The 16,612-nt window shown below is 58.0% G+C and overlaps 4 non-coding genes across 4 annotated transcripts; 2 read left to right on the top strand and 2 right to left on the bottom strand.

Annotated features, from left to right (window-relative positions):
* Nucleotides 1-3,664: 3,664 nt before the first annotated feature.
* Nucleotides 3,665-3,736, bottom strand: TRNAG-UCC (transfer RNA glycine (anticodon UCC)). The gene has a single exon. It is a non-coding gene; the product is annotated as a tRNA-Gly (tRNA).
* A 2,291-nt stretch (nt 3,737-6,027) lies between these two features.
* On the top strand, nt 6,028-6,099 carry TRNAM-CAU (transfer RNA methionine (anticodon CAU)). The gene has a single exon. It is a non-coding gene; the product is annotated as a tRNA-Met (tRNA).
* Nucleotides 6,100-13,117: 7,018 nt separating this feature from the next.
* On the top strand, nt 13,118-13,199 carry TRNAS-AGA (transfer RNA serine (anticodon AGA)). The gene has a single exon. It is a non-coding gene; the product is annotated as a tRNA-Ser (tRNA).
* Nucleotides 13,200-13,866: 667 nt separating this feature from the next.
* On the bottom strand, nt 13,867-13,938 carry TRNAC-GCA (transfer RNA cysteine (anticodon GCA)). The gene has a single exon. It is a non-coding gene; the product is annotated as a tRNA-Cys (tRNA).
* Between the last annotated feature and the right edge of the window lie 2,674 nt (nt 13,939-16,612).

Below are 16,612 nucleotides of genomic sequence, written 5' to 3'. Positions count from 1 at the left end.
TGGGAAGTTTGGCCTGATTGGAACGGGGCGTTGGCCCAGAGGGCCGCCAGAGATCCCTTGCAACCTGAAACAGTTTGGGCTGCACTGAGTCACGCAGGCCCTGGACCAGCAGCAGAAAGGCAACAGCTTTAAAGGCAGGAGCAGGAGATTGCATAGTGGCACCAGTTGTTTCAGGAAACGTCCCTCAGGAAGGAGGCAGTTGTGGAGGAGCGAGGCCAAAAACCCTGGTATCGCTGGCACGCCTGAAGCCAGGACACCGTCTCCACCCAAGTCAGCAGCACACCGACGCACGTTTCCCTGGAGTTTGGGGGTTTTCCCCGCTCTTCCACGTTACGAGGGCTCCCATGTGTTCCGGGAGGCTGAGTCAAAGCCTATTTGGAATTAAAATGCCTTGAGTGGGCCACTCCATCCACGGCCCAGGAAAAACATCTGTGAGCTTTTGCCTCACTGCTCTGACCCACTCCTAAAAAAGCAGGCCATCCAGGCTTTTGGCCCTGGGATGAACTTGCTAAGGAAAACGGGTCAATTTGGGTGTGGAGTCCCTTTCAGGGAAGGGCACAGGAACCTCTTTGGTCACTGTCCCACGCCTCGGTTCTGCACTCCCCAGTCAGAGCCCCGGGCTGGCAAAGCATGAAGCCCCCGTCAAGTTCTCTAAGGACATACCCATGGAGATCCCCAGGAGTGACTGTCTGCCCTTCCTCCCTTGCAGGGACCTGCCTTGCTCTCTGCCCTCCTCTTCCTCGTCCAGAACCTGCTATCGTTCCCTGGGCCCTAGGCAGTGGAATCTGGCTCTGGTGTGGCCTGACTAGCGCCAGCAATGTCCTCAACTCTGAATACTGGGAATGTTCCCCAAGTTTCCCTGGGGAACGAGGTCAGCCACACCCCACTTCTCCTCTTCCTGTGGGCTGGATTGCTGTCATGGTGGTGACACAACTTTGATACGCGGGCTGCCTCAGCTTGGCAGGTGAATGGAAATGTTTAGGGACTTTACCTCTTTCCCGTTTCAAGGGGGTAGTTGTGCGCAGTTGGGAAGGCGAGGGTTCTTTCAGGCAGAAGGGGGAGATCTGTGTTCAGCTGCAGGGATGCCTGCACACAAGAATCTGCGCCTCCAGCGGATCGTCCCTAACCAAATAGCCAAGTGCATCCTCTGCCACCTTGAACGCAGCTTGAACTGTTTGTTTTGGCAATCTGGTACGACCAGCCTGTCCACCGGTGCTTGAAACCCACCGTAATGGGTCGTATTCCAAAAGTGGGTCAGCGTCCCTGTGCTGTGTTACTCGGAGGGCGTGGGAGCTTGTATGCGCGCAGTGTGTTGTTAAGAGGTGATTGCTGTGACTTCTGTTCAGCCCAATCTTTTTCTGCTGTGACAATCTGATCAGTTTCCATCCTTGCTGCTTCACCCAGAACTGCACCCGGACCTGGGGCAATAAGCAGTGGGTTAGGCAAATCTTTGCTGCCAGGCCCTCAAATCCAGCCTTAAGGTGAGATGTAACGCTTGTTGTGCATTTTAAGAAAACCAGCCGCAGGCCCCTCGGGGACACGCAGCTAGAACTGGATTTTGGAGGGCACAGAGAAAGATGAGGAAAGAAAAGAAAGGCTGATCTGGTGGGGGTCTTGAAAGGGCTGGAGGCCTGAGCGCACTGAGTTCCCAGCTCCACCTCACAGAGCCAGGCCTCGCCATGCTGCCTCTGGCTCTGCTGCACTCTGAGCTCCTCGAGAAAGAGCTCGTGCTCGTCCGCTCTGCTGAGTCTCCTGCTGACGGCAGGACGGTTTGGGGGTTAGGAATTGCTGTAGGTAGGATGTGATTGCCACAAGGTAGAGCTGGAATGGGAAAAGGCAAACGCTTTGCATGCCGCTTGTCCTGGGGAAACGGGCAATTCTCTGTGCCTCACTCAACCCAGGAAACATGTGTCTTGGTCTCTGTGCTGCTTTTTTTCCTTTTTTCCTTCCTGCTCATTAAAGATGTTGTGCAGCATAGCTGGAGACTCGTGGTGGTGTTTCTTTCTCCGCCAGCCTCCGTTAGCCACCCGCTCTGCACAGGAAAGCATTCCCCCCTGTCCTGAGCTTACCTCTCTCTGCCAGAACCTGAGGAGGGAAAACCAAGGATGGAGAATCCACAACCTCTCTGGGCCACCTGTTCCAATGTTCAGCCAGCCTCACGCTAAAGAAGCATTTTCTCACGTTCAAGCTGAATTTCCCGTGTTCAGTTTGTGTGCGATGACTCTTGCCCTGTCAGTGGGCACCACCGAGAAGAGGGGCACCACTCCCTTGGTCTGTCTTCGTTCGACCCTCCCGTTGGATAGTTATACGCACTGGTAAGATGCCCCGTGAGCCTTCTCTTCTCCGGGCTCAACAGTCCCGACTCTCTCAGCCTCTCCTCATATGAGAGGTTCTCCAGGCCCCTAATCATCCTTGTGCCTCTTTGCTGGACTCGTGCCGGTAGGGCCCTCTCTTTCTTCCACTGCGGAGCCCAGAACTGGAGACCGCGCTCCAGATGTGGCCTCTGGAGCGCTGAGTAGAGGGGAAAGCACCACTTCCCTTGACCTGGTGGCAACACTCTTCCTCACGCAGCCCAGCCTACCGTGGGCCGCCTTTGCCACAAAGGCACGTTGCTGGCTTGTGGTCAGCTTGTAGGGTGCCAGGACCCCCAGGTCTTTTCTGCAAAGCTGCTTTCCAGCAGGTCGGCCCCCACCATGTACTGGCGCCTGGGGTTATTCCTCCCCGGGTGCCTGGGGTTATTCCTCGCCGGGTGCAGGGCGTTGCACTTTGCCTTGCTGAACTTCCTGCGGCTCCTGTCTGCCCGTTTCTCCAGCCTGCCGAGCCGACAGTCCGGGCCTTGTCTCTTTTTGCTAAGACAGGTGGTTACTTACAGGAGGCACTGGAGGCAAGAAGCACCGGGGCTGCTCAGGAGCAAACCAAGGCCTCGTACTTACAAGCATGCAGCCAAACACCAAGCCACATCCCGTGTCACTGTTCAGTCCCCCAGTTCATGCATTACTCTTCCCAAAGCTGTACCACCCACATCTCCCAGCAGGGACTGCTGCTCGAGTTACACCATCTTTGCAGTAGGTGGAGCTCTTCTGCGGACTCAGGGCTGTTGCCTCTGCCTTCCCTCTCGGGCCAGTCCGCACCTGGCAGCAAGTGAACAGGGCTCTTCAAAGTGTCCTTCCTCCCTCTGCAGGAGCCCCTGGGCATCTGCATGCCAGGTGCCCTTGCAGGGACTCCACTGGTGCCGTCATGTTTCTGGTTCCAGCAGTTAGGGGCTCTGTCAGCTCCCCAGGAGCTTGGTATCTCACGGGCACTTATTTCAGAGCAGAGCTGTTGTGTCCCGGAAGGCCTTCAGCACTTGAGGCAGCAACGTGCCCTTGCAGCAAAGGCGGCTGGCAGCATCCTGGGCTGCGTTAGGAAGAGCGTTGCCAGCAGGCTGAGGGAGGTGTGATCCTTCCCCTCTGCTCAGCACTGGTGAGAGCACATCTGGAGTGCTGTGTCCATTTCTGGGCTTCCCGGTACGAGAGAGACAAGGCCACACTGGAGTGAGCACAGCAAAAGGCCACAGAGAAGGTCAAGGTGCCTCACCCTGCCTGTGCATGCAGCCCTGCCTGGGCTCTTTTCTGGCAGGAGGTGGAAGGGCCTCTGCAGGCGCCTGGGAGAAGAAAAGCGTGCGTGCGTTGGCCGGGAATCGAACCCGGGTCAACTGCTTGGAAGGCAGCTATGCTCACCACTATACCACCAACGCATGCAGACCTATGCCCGCCTCCTGCTCGTCCCAGGCACTCTCTGACCCTCGCTGAGCTTTCAAGACTATCCCGGGAGTCTGAGAGGGGAGAAAGATGCAGCAGAAGGAAAAAGAATAGGAAGCAGCATTGCCCTGCCCCTGCCTCTTCTCCTGATGCTGCAAAAACTTGCAGAAGTTTCCACATAGGACGCCTCCCTTCCCATCACAGAAGCACGTGCATCTCAGCTCTGGCCCCGTGGGAAAAACATGCCCCTGAGAAGAAAATCCATCCGTCCCCAGAGGAGAGCATGTCTCTGTCAGGAAAGGTGTGAGCCTGTGTGGCTGGGAAAGGAGAGAGGGGGTTTGCACGCGCCCTGGCGACTCTGGGGGGAAGCTGAGGGTGACTAGAGGGATGGAGGGTTCACCGGGCACGCTGTTCAGCTGGAGGGACTGTGGCTGTGAGGCTTTGTCCAGGGCTGGAGCCTGGTCGCTCCAGGCAGCCCAAAAGGGGACAGGTGCCCCATAGTTGGCAGGATTCGAACCTGCGCAGGGAAACCCCCATGCGTTTCACGTCCATCGCCTTCCCCACTCGGCCACAGCTTCCTGCCCCAAACCTCTCAGCAGCAGTGATCACGTGCCCTGTGCAATGTCGTCCGGCCTGCTGCGAGTTCCAGGGCCAGGCTGCACTAGGGGGATGGGGGGGGGGGAGTTCTCCTTTGCACTCTTTGGACACACCACAGCTGGGCACGCACAGACCCACAGACGAGCACATTCAGACATGGACAGCAATCAGGAACATGAGGGCTGCAATACACCCCAACAGAGGCACTACACCTGGGACTCCAGGGGAAGTGTCTCACTTACCTCCCAGTGCCTGCTGTGGAGTGAGGCGGACTGGACAGAAGGTGCCACCAGATGCCCAGCCCTGGGGAGGAAGCAGAGCTGGGGAAATCCTGGACAAAGACATTCTGGGGTAATTATACTCCTTACAGTCGTATTTCCCTGCTGCTATGCAGGAACAGGCATCCACAGTGATATTTTTCCTTCCCCTTGCGTCAGCCTGAGAGGAAGCAGTGCCCAGCTCTGCGCTCCTCTGGTTCCTGCACATGCAGGAGGCCTGGGTTTCCTTCCCACCCAGGAAGACTATGGGCTCCGTGGGGAGGGGGCGCACCTCTGGGCCCCAGGCCAGAGAGCCTGGACACCGTGTTGAACACAGCTGTGGGGACACCGCGTTGGACACAGCTGCCAGTCAGCTCACCAGCAAGGCCAAGGAGCCCTGACACGCCTGCACGGCAGGTGGGCCTGGAAGGCACATCTGAAGCAGAGCTTTGTCAAGGCAGAGAAGTCCAGGGCCCTGGGAAAGAGGGCACTGCCAGGAAAGCACCTGGGAATCATTGCTCTAGCCTGCACCAGTTCCTTCCTAACATCACTTAACTCCTGCCTTCCTCTGCCCTCCCTGCTCCTACTTCCTCCAGCACTGGTTTGCACTAAAGCACCGCAGCTGCTGTCTTTGGTGAGCACAGGGCAGTTTGCAAGAGACAGAGCCAGTCCCTGAGTCCTTCCAGGTGATGGGGCTTTCCCCCTTGGCAGGGTGCCCTGCCACAACACAGTCATGTGGGGCAGCAAGGGGCCAGCAGGGTTGACTTGGTTTGGGGCTTCCTCCTTCCCTTGCTGCGGACTGAAATGGAGGTGCCCAAAACGTCCTTGGGATGGCAGCAAGAGAGCATCCATTGGGCTCAGGGGTCACTCTAGCGCAGCTCTTCAGGCTTGGCCTGGGCAGCGGCTCTGAGGAAGTGTGTCAGCAGCAGGTCACCAGCAGAGGTGGAACCTGCCTCTCCAGGGCAGAAAGCCACCGGGGGCTCCCAGGGCTCACCAAGCCTGCACAAGGAAAGCACTGTGTGCAGGAGAGGCACGTGACTCCAGGTGGAGGGGAGCCTTTTCCTGGCTAGGAGAGCATCAGACACTCATCCACTCGTTGGGAAGCAAGCGCTCCCAGCACAATGCAGGCAGGCAGGCTGCCCCCTGGCTCTGGGGTTTCTGTCCTCCCCTGCAGAGGCAGCTCAGTTGGGCAAACACAAACTCCCCGCTTTCCCCTGGGTCTGTGCCAGGCAGGAGATGGCGTCATAAGGGCAAACCAAGGCGGCTTCAGCCCGGGCCCACGGCCTTGGGGCTTCCCGGGGGAGACTTTTTTCCTCCGTGGGACCAGGCCCAGGCAGGAGGAACGGCAACCCCCCGAGCCCAAGAGCTGGCACGGTCAGTGCCTGGGAGTGGCAGGGAGGGCCCTGCCATCTCCCCACAAAGCTGCTGGGGGGAGCAGAGTGGCGCAGCGGAAGCGTGCTGGGCCCATAACCCAGAGGTCGATGGATCGAAACCATCCTCTGCTATGGCCCTTTTGCCCCACCCCGCTCCCTGAGAGGTGGGGCCTCTCACTTTGGGCACGTGCACCAGCACTCCCCGCAGTGCTGCGCTCCAGGTCTCTGGCCAGGGCTGGTTGGTGGCTGTGCCACTCCTCAGCCCCTTGTCTGTGCTCCTCCTGCGTTCTCCTTTGCTTTCTCAGCATCTTCTCCCACCTTCTCCTTTGCTTTCTTAGCATCCAGGCCTCCAAAAGTGCCCCCGAGGGGCAGAGACTGCTGTGGTTCACAGGCAGTGGACCACAGAGAGGTCCCCCCACAAGAGTGTGGGTGTCCTGGGCACAAAGCTGTTTCTCCCTTCCCTTCAGGGAGCTAAATCCACAGCTTCCTGATGGCAGGACCCTGCCCTTGCCTTTGTTGAACTTCAGGAGGTTCCTCTCCGCCCAGCTCTCCAGCCTGTCCTGGTCCCTCGGAACGGCAGCACTGCCTTCTGGTGTGTCAGCCACTCCCCCACAGTTTAGTATCCTCAGCAAACTTGCTGCGGGTGCACTCTGTGCCTTCGTCCAGGTCATCGATGAATACGTTGAACAGGACTGGACCCAGGACTGACCCCTGCGGGACAGCGCGAGCTACAGGCCTCTGTGCCACTGACCACAACCCTCTGAGCTCGGCCATCCAGCCGGTCCTCAGGCCACCTCACTGTCCACTCATCCAATCCACACTTGCTGAGTTTACCTATGAGAAAGTGATGGGAGACAGTGTCAGAAGCCTTGCTGAAGTGCAGGGAGACAGCATCCACTGCTCTGCCCTCATCTACCCAGCCAGTCAGGCCATCAGAGAAGGTCAAGCATGATTTCCCTTTGGTGAACCCGTGCTGACTACTCCTGATCACCTCCTTGTCCTCCACATGCTCAGTGAGGACCTCCAGGATGTAGTTGAAGAAGCCCTTCTGGTTGTCCTTGGCATCCCTTGCCAGATTTCATTCCAACTGGGCCTTAGCCTTCCTCGTCGCATCCCTGCACACTCTGACAACGTCCCTGTATTCCTCCCAAGTGGCCTGTCCCCTTTTCCACATTCTGTAGACTTCCTTCTTCTGTTGGAGTTCTGCCAGGAGCTCCTTGCTCATCCATGCAGGTCTCCTGCCCACTTTGCTGGACTTCCTACTCAAGAGGGATGCACCCGTCTTGAGCCTGGAGGAAACGATGCTTGAATATTAACCGGCTCTCCTGGACCCCTCTTCCTGCTAGGGCCCTACCCCATGAGATTCCCCTGAGGAGGTCCCTGAAGAGGCCAAAGTTAGCTCTCCTGAAGTCCAGGGTTGTGATCTGACTTATATTACTTATTGCCCTGCTTCCTCCTCGTAGGAGCCTGAACTCCACTACAGCCAAGGCTGCCCCCAGCCTTCACAGATCCAACCAGGCCTCCTTTGTTTGTTAGCACAAGGTCAAGCAGCACACCTCTCCTTGTTGGCGTCTCCACCACCTGTGTCAAGAAGTTATCATCAGTGCTCTGCAGGACCCTCCTCGACTGTTTGTGCCTAGCTGTGCTCTCTTCCCAGCAGATGTCAGGGTGGTTGAAGTCTCCCGGGAGAACCAGGGCCTCTGATCGTGAGGCTACTTCCAGCTGTCTGTAGAAGGCCCCATTGACTACTTCTTCCTGATCAGGTGGCCTGTAGTAAACCCCCACAACAGTGTCACCCATGTTAGCCTGCCCTTTAATCCTTACCCATAAGCTCTCAGCTTGCTCTTCATCCACCCCGAGGCAGAGCTCCAGACATTCTAGTTGCTCCCTCACATAAAGAGTAACTCCACAGCACCTCGCCTTCCTAGCCTGTCTTTCCTAAAAAGTGCATAGCCATCTTTCCTAAAAAGTGCATAGCCATCCATGACAGCATTCCAGTCACGTGAGCTATCGCACCACGTCTCTGTAACTGCAACGAGATCCTGGCCCTGCAACCGCACACAGATCTCTAATTCTTCCTGCTGATTCCCCATGCCGCGTGCATTGGTGTACAGGCATTTCAGAGAGCCAAATGGGGCATGCAGGCTTCTCAGGAGAGGTGCAAGAGGATGCTCCATAGCCATGTCCCGCGCTGTGCCCCTGGCTGCATGCACCCGCTGGAGGCATCCTGACTTGAGCAGTGTTTTACTGACTATCCTGTCTCTATAACACTCCCCTTCCCCCATCTTGCCTAGTTTAAAGCCCTCCTTGCCAGGCTGGTCAACCTGTTGGCAAAGACACGCATGCCCCACTTGGTGAGGTGGATCCCAGCTCTCTCCATCAGCTCTCTCCATCAGCTCTCTCCATCAGATCTTCAAACAGGGTCCCACGGTCATAGAAACCAAAACCCTGCTGCCAACACCAGCGGTGCAGCCAGTTGTTAACTGCAGCGTTAACTCAGTGAGCATTGAAGCCGTGTGGAGCAGGTGCCCAGAGAAGTTTGGACTCTCCTTCCGTGGAGAGCAAATTCAAAATGTGTCAGGGCCAGGCACTGAGCGACCGGCTCCAGCTTTGGCACTAGTCCTGCTTTGAGCGGGCAGTTGAATTAGAGGCCTCCGGAGATCCCTTCCAGTCTGTCTCGTTCCACGAATTCCCAGCTCCCAGAGAGCGCTGCACTCTCCTCCCTCCTCTGCACCACGGCAGCAAGTGAGCCTCTTCCCCACAGGAACTGGAGCTCAGTCGTTGCTCAGCGCTTGGCTCATGTCCTGTCCTTTCTCTTTGACTCCCCAGCCCCTTCCCCCCCCACACACACTCCTTCAGACTGCCACAGCCTCCCCCCGGGGGTTACTGTGGTAGAGCCCTCCCTACGCAGCCCTCCAGTCCCCAACCAAGGCAGAAGGAAGCCCTCTTGCTTCCCCAGGAACTGGCCATGGGGCGGCATTGCGGGCAAAGTCTTTGGCTTCTCAGTTCATCAGCCTTCAAAGCGCGTGGGTGTGACGCGCCACTAGAGGGGTGTCTGGGATTCTTTCGGATTCCCGAGTTAGCTGCGCTGAACCGGGGAGATTGTCATTTGTCAAGGGTGAGAATTTATTAGAGATGGGAGGTTATAACAAAGCTAAAAGTGCAGTGTAGTATAGCGAGAAATATAACAGAACTGAAAGTACATATACTTATCAGAGCTGTACGGTTAAATCACGGGTGCACGGTGGTACGGTGACCGCTCTCGCCCCTCACGGGCCACCCCTCCGGTACAGTTTTCCCCGGATTCTCCTCACCACGCTGTTGACATTAGGGGCATCCCCACTGACGGGTGGGTCCTCGGGTCTGCAGGCCAGCGGACCATGGGTCCAAGTCCGCAACAAACCCATGGGGCTTCCTCTCTTTTACACCCAGTCGAAACAACGCCAGCCCACAGGTATACAAAAGCTGTATGGCTCTAGTCAATAGCAGAGTGCATACCAACAGGTAACCTCGTGCCCAGCCCAGCCCTCGTACCCAGCATGGGTAGCAATTGTTGGTAACGGTACGCCCAGTAACAGGTCGTTCTGTGGGGGATGGCTCCACAGCCCCTAGATGTTTGTGGTGTGGGTCTGCGGTGTCACTTCTCCTTCATGTGGTCTTGTCAATCATGGGGTGGTTAGAGGGTGTGCCCCCAGGGTGCAGCAACCCCACAGCCATGGTGCACCTGGGGTTCGCTAACTCCTGGGGAGCACCCCAGAGCAAACCCCTCTTCTATGGGCTACACCATCCGGAGTCCCACACTTGCCTGTGTGGCGCCTGCCAGTGGGAAAGACATGCGTACTCTTGCCATGACTCAGGAGCACCGTGACAGCATGTTGGCTTGTCCAGAGCAAGAATACAGAGCTCAGGTGTGCTGAAATCAAATCACAGCTCCAAGTCACACTTTTCTCTCCATTCCCAGGGAGAGAAAGACACCTATATTCTCCAAGGGCAGAGCTGGATTTTTCTGAGTCACTGCGCTGAGTTTCTGGGTTCTTGGAGAGCAGTGGGAGGGTGGCCTTGGGAGACTGTTCAATGAGACCACGGGGCTATGCTGGGCCCTCTTTCTGCCTGCTCCTGGCACTGCTGAGCAGAGAGAGGGACCCCCTCTGTCACAGCCCTGAGGGCACTGATAGGCTTCAGTGCCCTGACCAGCCTCAGCTCGGACCTCCCCCCCCCACCACCATGCACCCTCTTCCTGTGGGCCCAGGAGCCCCATTTAAGCTCAGCCCTAGGCCTTTCCTCTGGCTGCGCTATGTTGTGGGAGTACTAGTCTCTGGCTCTGTCACGGCCATGTCCCTGCCTAGCCATGGACCCCATTGATCTGGACACTGACCCGCGGTCTGACGTCCCAGCCTGACCTCAGACCTGCCTTTTCACCATGGACCTGCCTGGTGATCACTGGACTGCGTCTGACCCTCACCACCCTTGCCAGACCCGATTCTGACCCTGACCCTGAGCTGCAGATTTACTTCCCAGCTTGACCTCGGACCTGCCTCATCACCAGGTGAACTTCCCTGGTGATCTGTACTCTTTGCTGAGCCTCGCTAGCATCTCCAGGCCTGCCCTGTTTGCCTGGCTTGGTGGCGGTGGGAAGGGACCCTGGCAGGCAAGGTCCTTGCCCAGCCAGTCGTGTTATCGCACCCGGCTCCCCATCCCTTAGGGATCAGCCGGCGCTTGCTGCTCCCGGACACTCAGGCTCCTCCTCTAAGAGGCTGGAGCAGCACGGGGTCTGAATGGTGAAAAGCTTTTAAAGAAGCTCTGAAGGTGCCCCTTTCTTTCCACCTTGGTTTTGTCTACAGTACAGGAAAACAGTGACAGATACCACACAAAAAGCCACTTCTTGGAAGCTGTTCCCCTCCATTTCTTGGTTCTGCAGAGTGGCCTGCAGTGCTCCAGCTGTTGTAAATTCAGCTGCAGAGAGCCTAACGGAGCTGGCCCCTGACCTGCCACCATGGTGCCTGTGTCAAGGGGTCCGGTGGCCTCCCACTTGCATAACCAGGGGGGCACCCAGACCCACATCCTGAGGCAGCAGGAGGTCAGTAAGCCCTCAGTTTCCTGTCGGCTTGCGGAGATGTTTGAGGCTAGCAGAGCATATTTTGTGCATGCGCAAGTCAGGGCTTGTCTGAAAGCGTGGCTCACTCGCTTGCTCACCCAGCGCACGGTGTTTGGCCCTGCAGAAAAGCCAGCTGGACAGGAAAGCGCCCTGCAGAGGCGAAAGCCGCTCTGTTTCTGGCCATGTCCTCTCTCTGCTTCCCTCGTGCTTTCTCCGGTGCTTATGTGGGCCCATGATGAGTGCAGCTTCACGGAGCTGCACCGGGAGAAAGTAACTCCCCACGTAAATCAATGGTTCCCAACCAGCATCACCCTCTACACCAGCTCCCTGTCAGGAGAGTGTCAGAGCCAGCGTGAGGGACAAGGTGGGATTGGGACAGAGGGGCATGTGGCCATCCCTTTCAGCAGCAGCTACTTGTGGGACTGGCACAGCCGTAGCATGGCCTTATCCCGTAATAGCAGGGCTCACCGTTTCAGGAGTCGCTAGTGATAATCGCTCTCGTTGAGCCAAGCTTGCCTGTACAGTCTCTGCAAGCGTGTGCGTGTGTGTGTGCGCGCGCGCATGGGTGGGCGGGGGCAGGAGGTGGGGAGGGGGCCTTGGCAGTGTTCCTTTACAGTGCAAGAAGGGAGATGTGCCCACAGGCTCCATTTGCACCCCAAGCTGTGTGGGGAGGGGATGGCCACACAGGAAAACCCAGAGCCAGGCGGGGGGGCTGTCCATGGTGCCTAATCTACACTCCCGGCCCTAACACACTGCCCCCGCCCACCCAGAGCATCCAGGGGGCTGGGACATTTCTGAGGCAGGAAAAGGTGGCCCTGAGAGGCCCCGCATGGGCAGCTCTGTGGCACCAGCAGAGAGGGCACCCCAAGGCTGGTGGTCTGAGCCCACCGCAGGACGCCGTCCTGCTGGCAGCGGAGCTGGGGAGGTGGTGCTTCCTGACCCACCAGGTTCTGCCCAGCTTGCCCTTCCCCAGCCCCCAGCCAGGCTGGCTTTGGAGGCGGGCAGGAAGAGGAGAGCAGGGGCAGAACTGGGGCCAGCAGGAAGGCTGTGGGGCAGCGGGCACTTCTGTGCCTGAGATGAGCACAGCTGCCTGCCAAGCAGCTGGTCTGCGCTTGACTCCTGGCCATGATAACCTCCACCCTCAGCAGCTCTGCCGCTTCAGTGCCTTCCATGTGCTTTTGCCAAGGCAGGCATTGCTGAAGGAGGAGGGGGCCTGTCTCTCCTGGGCTCTGTGGGGTGCCCCACCGTGGCTGTGCATGCAGGGAGGCTGCAACAAGGGGAGTGGCTCCCCTCAGGGGATGAGAGCTTGCTGGAGAAAGCTGAGCTGTGTTCCAGCAGGAACTTCCCTGAAGGAGGTGGAAGGGCCTCTGCAGGCACCTGGAAGAAGAACGTTTTGTCCGTGTTGTCTGGGAACAAAACCTGTCCTGCACTGCTTGGAAGGCAGCTACGCTCACCATTGCACCACCAGCACATGCGGACCCAGGCGTGCCTCCTGCTCCCCACAGCTCATGAACTGGCTCTGCCTCCTCCTTCCAGCCCCCTTGCACACACATTTCCTCCTCTCACAGTCTCTCCAGGCTCTTCCTCATCACCTCAAAACCCTCACACCTGGGGTGGGGGGGGAGGCCGCAGCTGGGCCATGGCTTCCTTGCAGTCTTTCCCCTTCCACTCCTACTCCTGGGCTCTCTGCTTTCTCTTCCTTCTTATACACCTGACACATTTCCTCTCCACCATCACTGGATGCCTCACACTGCTCCCTTCCTTTTCTCCCCTCCCGCCATGGGGATGCCGGAGGGAGAGTGAAACCATCCTCCAGCATCAGCATATCCCAGAGGCCAGCCTGACAACCAGGCACTGGGAGCTGCAGCCATCGCCCTGGCACCATGTCTCTCAAGGCCTCTCCAGCACTGGCTGCAGGGGCCTCTGGTGCCTGACTGCGTGGTGTCCACAGAGTGGAAAGGACATGCCCCAGCACAGCCTGGCCCTCAAACTCCCTGGGAGCCAGGTGCCACAGCACAGGGCACCCGCTCACTGCTGCAGAGCAGTTTGGGGCAGGTAGTTGTGGCTGAGTGGTGAAGGCGATGGACTAGAAATCCATTGGGGTTTCCCCGCGCAGGTTCGAATCCTGCCAACTACGGGGTGCCATCTCCTTTTGGGCTGCCTGGAAAGGCCACGCTCCAGACCAGCCCTGCGGGTACGGAGGGTCCCTCCAGCTGCGCAGCTGCACAGCAGCACAGCAGCATGTCAAGCCCGGTCACACAGCAAAACACCCACCCTCCCTCTACGGCTCTGCTCGCTCCTCCCCCCCCCCCCAACTTCCTGCAGTCCTGGCAGGCACAACACACCTTTCCCAGGTGCGAAAGGATGAGATGACAAAGGGTGCGTTTAGCCTGTTTAGCCTTTAAGCTCCACTTTATGGGAAAAAAGCCGGTGGAAGCCAGACTCAGCGTTAACTGGTGACGTTGGGAGACCTTCCCTCTTGTGTCACAGACCCTGACCTGTGTGCTAGACAAGGGCAGGAGGTTTCCCGGTGGGTTTCTCTCAGCTCATGCCCTCCAGCTCCCGACAGAGCAGTGGCAGCACAGCCCCTGGGAAGGAAGAGGGGCTGCTCTTGCCCTCCCTGGGAGGTGCAGCACCTTAAGGAAAGGGGAAACCCCAAGGGTGTCATGAGGCGAGAGCCCAGAGAACGAGAAGCCGAGACAGGTCCATGCTGGGCTGTCTGTCCCTCACAGCCTTCCCACTGAGGGATGGGGAAGCAGGCCGCCAAGGCACAGGAGAAGCTCCAGGAAGAAAAGCAGCAGTGGAGGGGGCACCTGGAGTTGAACCAGGGACCTCTTGATCTGCAGTCAAATGCTCTCCCACTGAGCTACACCCCCTGCATCATGCACACCACTGCTGGACTCCCCATGCTCACGTCTGCACGCCCAGCCTTGTCCCTCTTGCTTTTGCTTTTTGCCTCCTCTTCCTGGCTGCTCCCCGCTCTGGCGTGTGCATGGGACAGGCAGCCAGCAGCCACAGCCACAAACAGCTGGCCCACACACCAGCTACCTCTTCCTTCGCCCTCACCAACAGGCTCTACCACCTCAGCCTGCACGCAAGCCACGGCTTCCCTGCTGGGAGCTGCGAGCAAGCACAGCCCAGGCAAGGGCAGGGCCCTTGGCAACCAGGCCCCGTCCCACAGTCTCCAAACAGGCTCCACAGTTCCTGGCTTTGCTGTAGCTTTGCCATATTCCTGGCCGGCCCTGCGAGCCCCTGTAGCAAATGCAGGCTGGGCCCTGTTCTCCCAGCCATCGCTGGCTCAAGGCCTCTGACCCTCCTGCATGTCTGCCCTGTGAGCCCTTGTCCCCCTCCTCCTCAGTGCAGCGGGAAGTGACGCTGTGGTAGAGACAACCCGCTCATGATGAGAAGTGGACAAAATCTTCTGTAGCAGCCCAAGGAGGTTTCCAGGTCACAGACTCCCTTTCCTCATGGGGAAGTCCAGCTCCCCAGCCTCTGCCACGAGGGCAACATGCTGGGACTCAGGTAACCCCTGGGGGCTTGTGGAGGGAGTCAGGGATGACTGCTTAGCACAGGAGGTGAAAACAGGGACAGGTGAGAAAGCACAAATAGAGCCTCACTGTCCAGGCATACCGCAATGGTGGTAGGAAAGGCAAAGCTTGGCCTGCGTTGGAACTGGCAGGGCACATCAAGGACATAAAGAAGAGCTTTTACCGCTGCAAATGCTGTTGCTACCGCTGTTCACCTTGAGCCTAGCAAGGCCTTTGTCAAGGCCTTGTCTCTCACAGCATCCTTCGAGCCAGACCGGTGAGTTACAGCCTGGAGCCTGACGACGCTAATGTGAGGGGAAAATGGGGTGGACCGTTGGGCTCAAAGGCCTTTACTCAGTGGGAAAAAGGGCCATCTGGCGACTGCTTCCTAGTGGCCTCCCTCAGGGATCAGTCCAGATGCCAAAAAGCTTTAGGCTTTTTATGGGCGACCTGGACAGTGGGACAGAGGGGCCTTTCAGCAGGTTTGTACAGCAGGCCAGACTGGGTTCTGTTCCCTCAGGACAAGTGCAATGGCAACAACCTGGAGAGAGCTAGTGGCAGAGGAAGAGGCTGAGGGTCAGGCCTGCAGCACAGGCCATATGAGGAAGGTTGAAGGCATTGTTTTTGTGGCGCCTGGAGGGGAGAAGGCAAGGAGGGGAGGAGGGGATCACACTGCCGTCTCCCACCAGCTACAGCGGGTTATGGAAAAGGCAGAGCCAAGCTCTCCTCAGAGGTGCACAGCAAAACAGCAAGGGGCACAGTTCCAGGTGCAACCAGGGAGATGTCAACTGTCTCTTTGGAAGAACAAGTCACAGGGAGCACGGCACAGCCCTGGAAGAGGCTGCCCATGGGAGAGTGGCGTCTCCCTTCATTGCAGCGTTCAGAAGCTGGCCGGACAAGGCCCTGAGCCTCCTGATGTCGCTGGGAAGTTTGGCCTGATTGGAACGGGGCGTTGGCCCAGAGGGCCGCCAGAGATCCCTTGCAACCTGAAACAGTTTGGGCTGCACTGAGTCACGCAGGCCCTGGACCAGCAGCAGAAAGGCAACAGCTTTAAAGGCAGGAGCAGGAGATTGCATAGTGGCACCAGTTGTTTCAGGAAACGTCCCTCAGGAAGGAGGCAGTTGTGGAGGAGCGAGGCCAAAAACCCTGGTATCGCTGGCACGCCTGAAGCCAGGACACCGTCTCCACCCAAGTCAGCAGCACACCGACGCACGTTTCCCTGGAGTTTGGGGGTTTTCCCCGCTCTTCCACGTTACGAGGGCTCCCATGTGTTCCGGGAGGCTGAGTCAAAGCCTATTTGGAATTAAAATGCCTTGAGTGGGCCACTCCATCCACGGCCCAGGAAAAACATCTGTGAGCTTTTGCCTCACTGCTCTGACCCACTCCTAAAAAAGCAGGCCATCCAGGCTTTTGGCCCTGGGATGAACTTGCTAAGGAAAACGGGTCAATTTGGGTGTGGAGTCCCTTTCAGGGAAGGGCACAGGAACCTCTTTGGTCACTGTCCCACGCCTCGGTTCTGCACTCCCCAGTCAGAGCCCCGGGCTGGCAAAGCATGAAGCCCCCGTCAAGTTCTCTAAGGACATACCCATGGAGATCCCCAGGAGTGACTGTCTGCCCTTCCTCCCTTGCAGGGACCTGCCTTGCTCTCTGCCCTCCTCTTCCTCGTCCAGAACCTGCTATCGTTCCCTGGGCCCTAGGCAGTGGAATCTGGCTCTGGTGTGGCCTGACTAGCGCCAGCAATGTCCTCAACTCTGAATACTGGGAATGTTCCCCAAGTTTCCCTGGGGAACGAGGTCAGCCACACCCCACTTCTCCTCTTCCTGTGGGCTGGATTGCTGTCATGGTGGTGACACAACTTTGATACGCGGGCTGCCTCAGCTTGGCAGGTGAATGGAAATGTTTAGGGACTTTACCTCTTTCCCGTTTCAAGGGGGTAGTTGTGCGCAGTTGGGAAGGCGAGGGTTCTTTCAGGCAGAAGGGGGAGATCTGTGTTCAGCTGCAGGGATGCCTGCACACAAGAATC

This window comes from Struthio camelus, chromosome 12 (assembly GCF_040807025.1).
Source record: "Struthio camelus isolate bStrCam1 chromosome 12, bStrCam1.hap1, whole genome shotgun sequence".
NCBI lineage: Eukaryota > Metazoa > Chordata > Aves > Struthioniformes > Struthionidae > Struthio > Struthio camelus.
The sequence above is the reverse complement of the archived record's forward strand: the minus strand, read 5'-3'. Positions and strand labels throughout refer to the sequence as shown.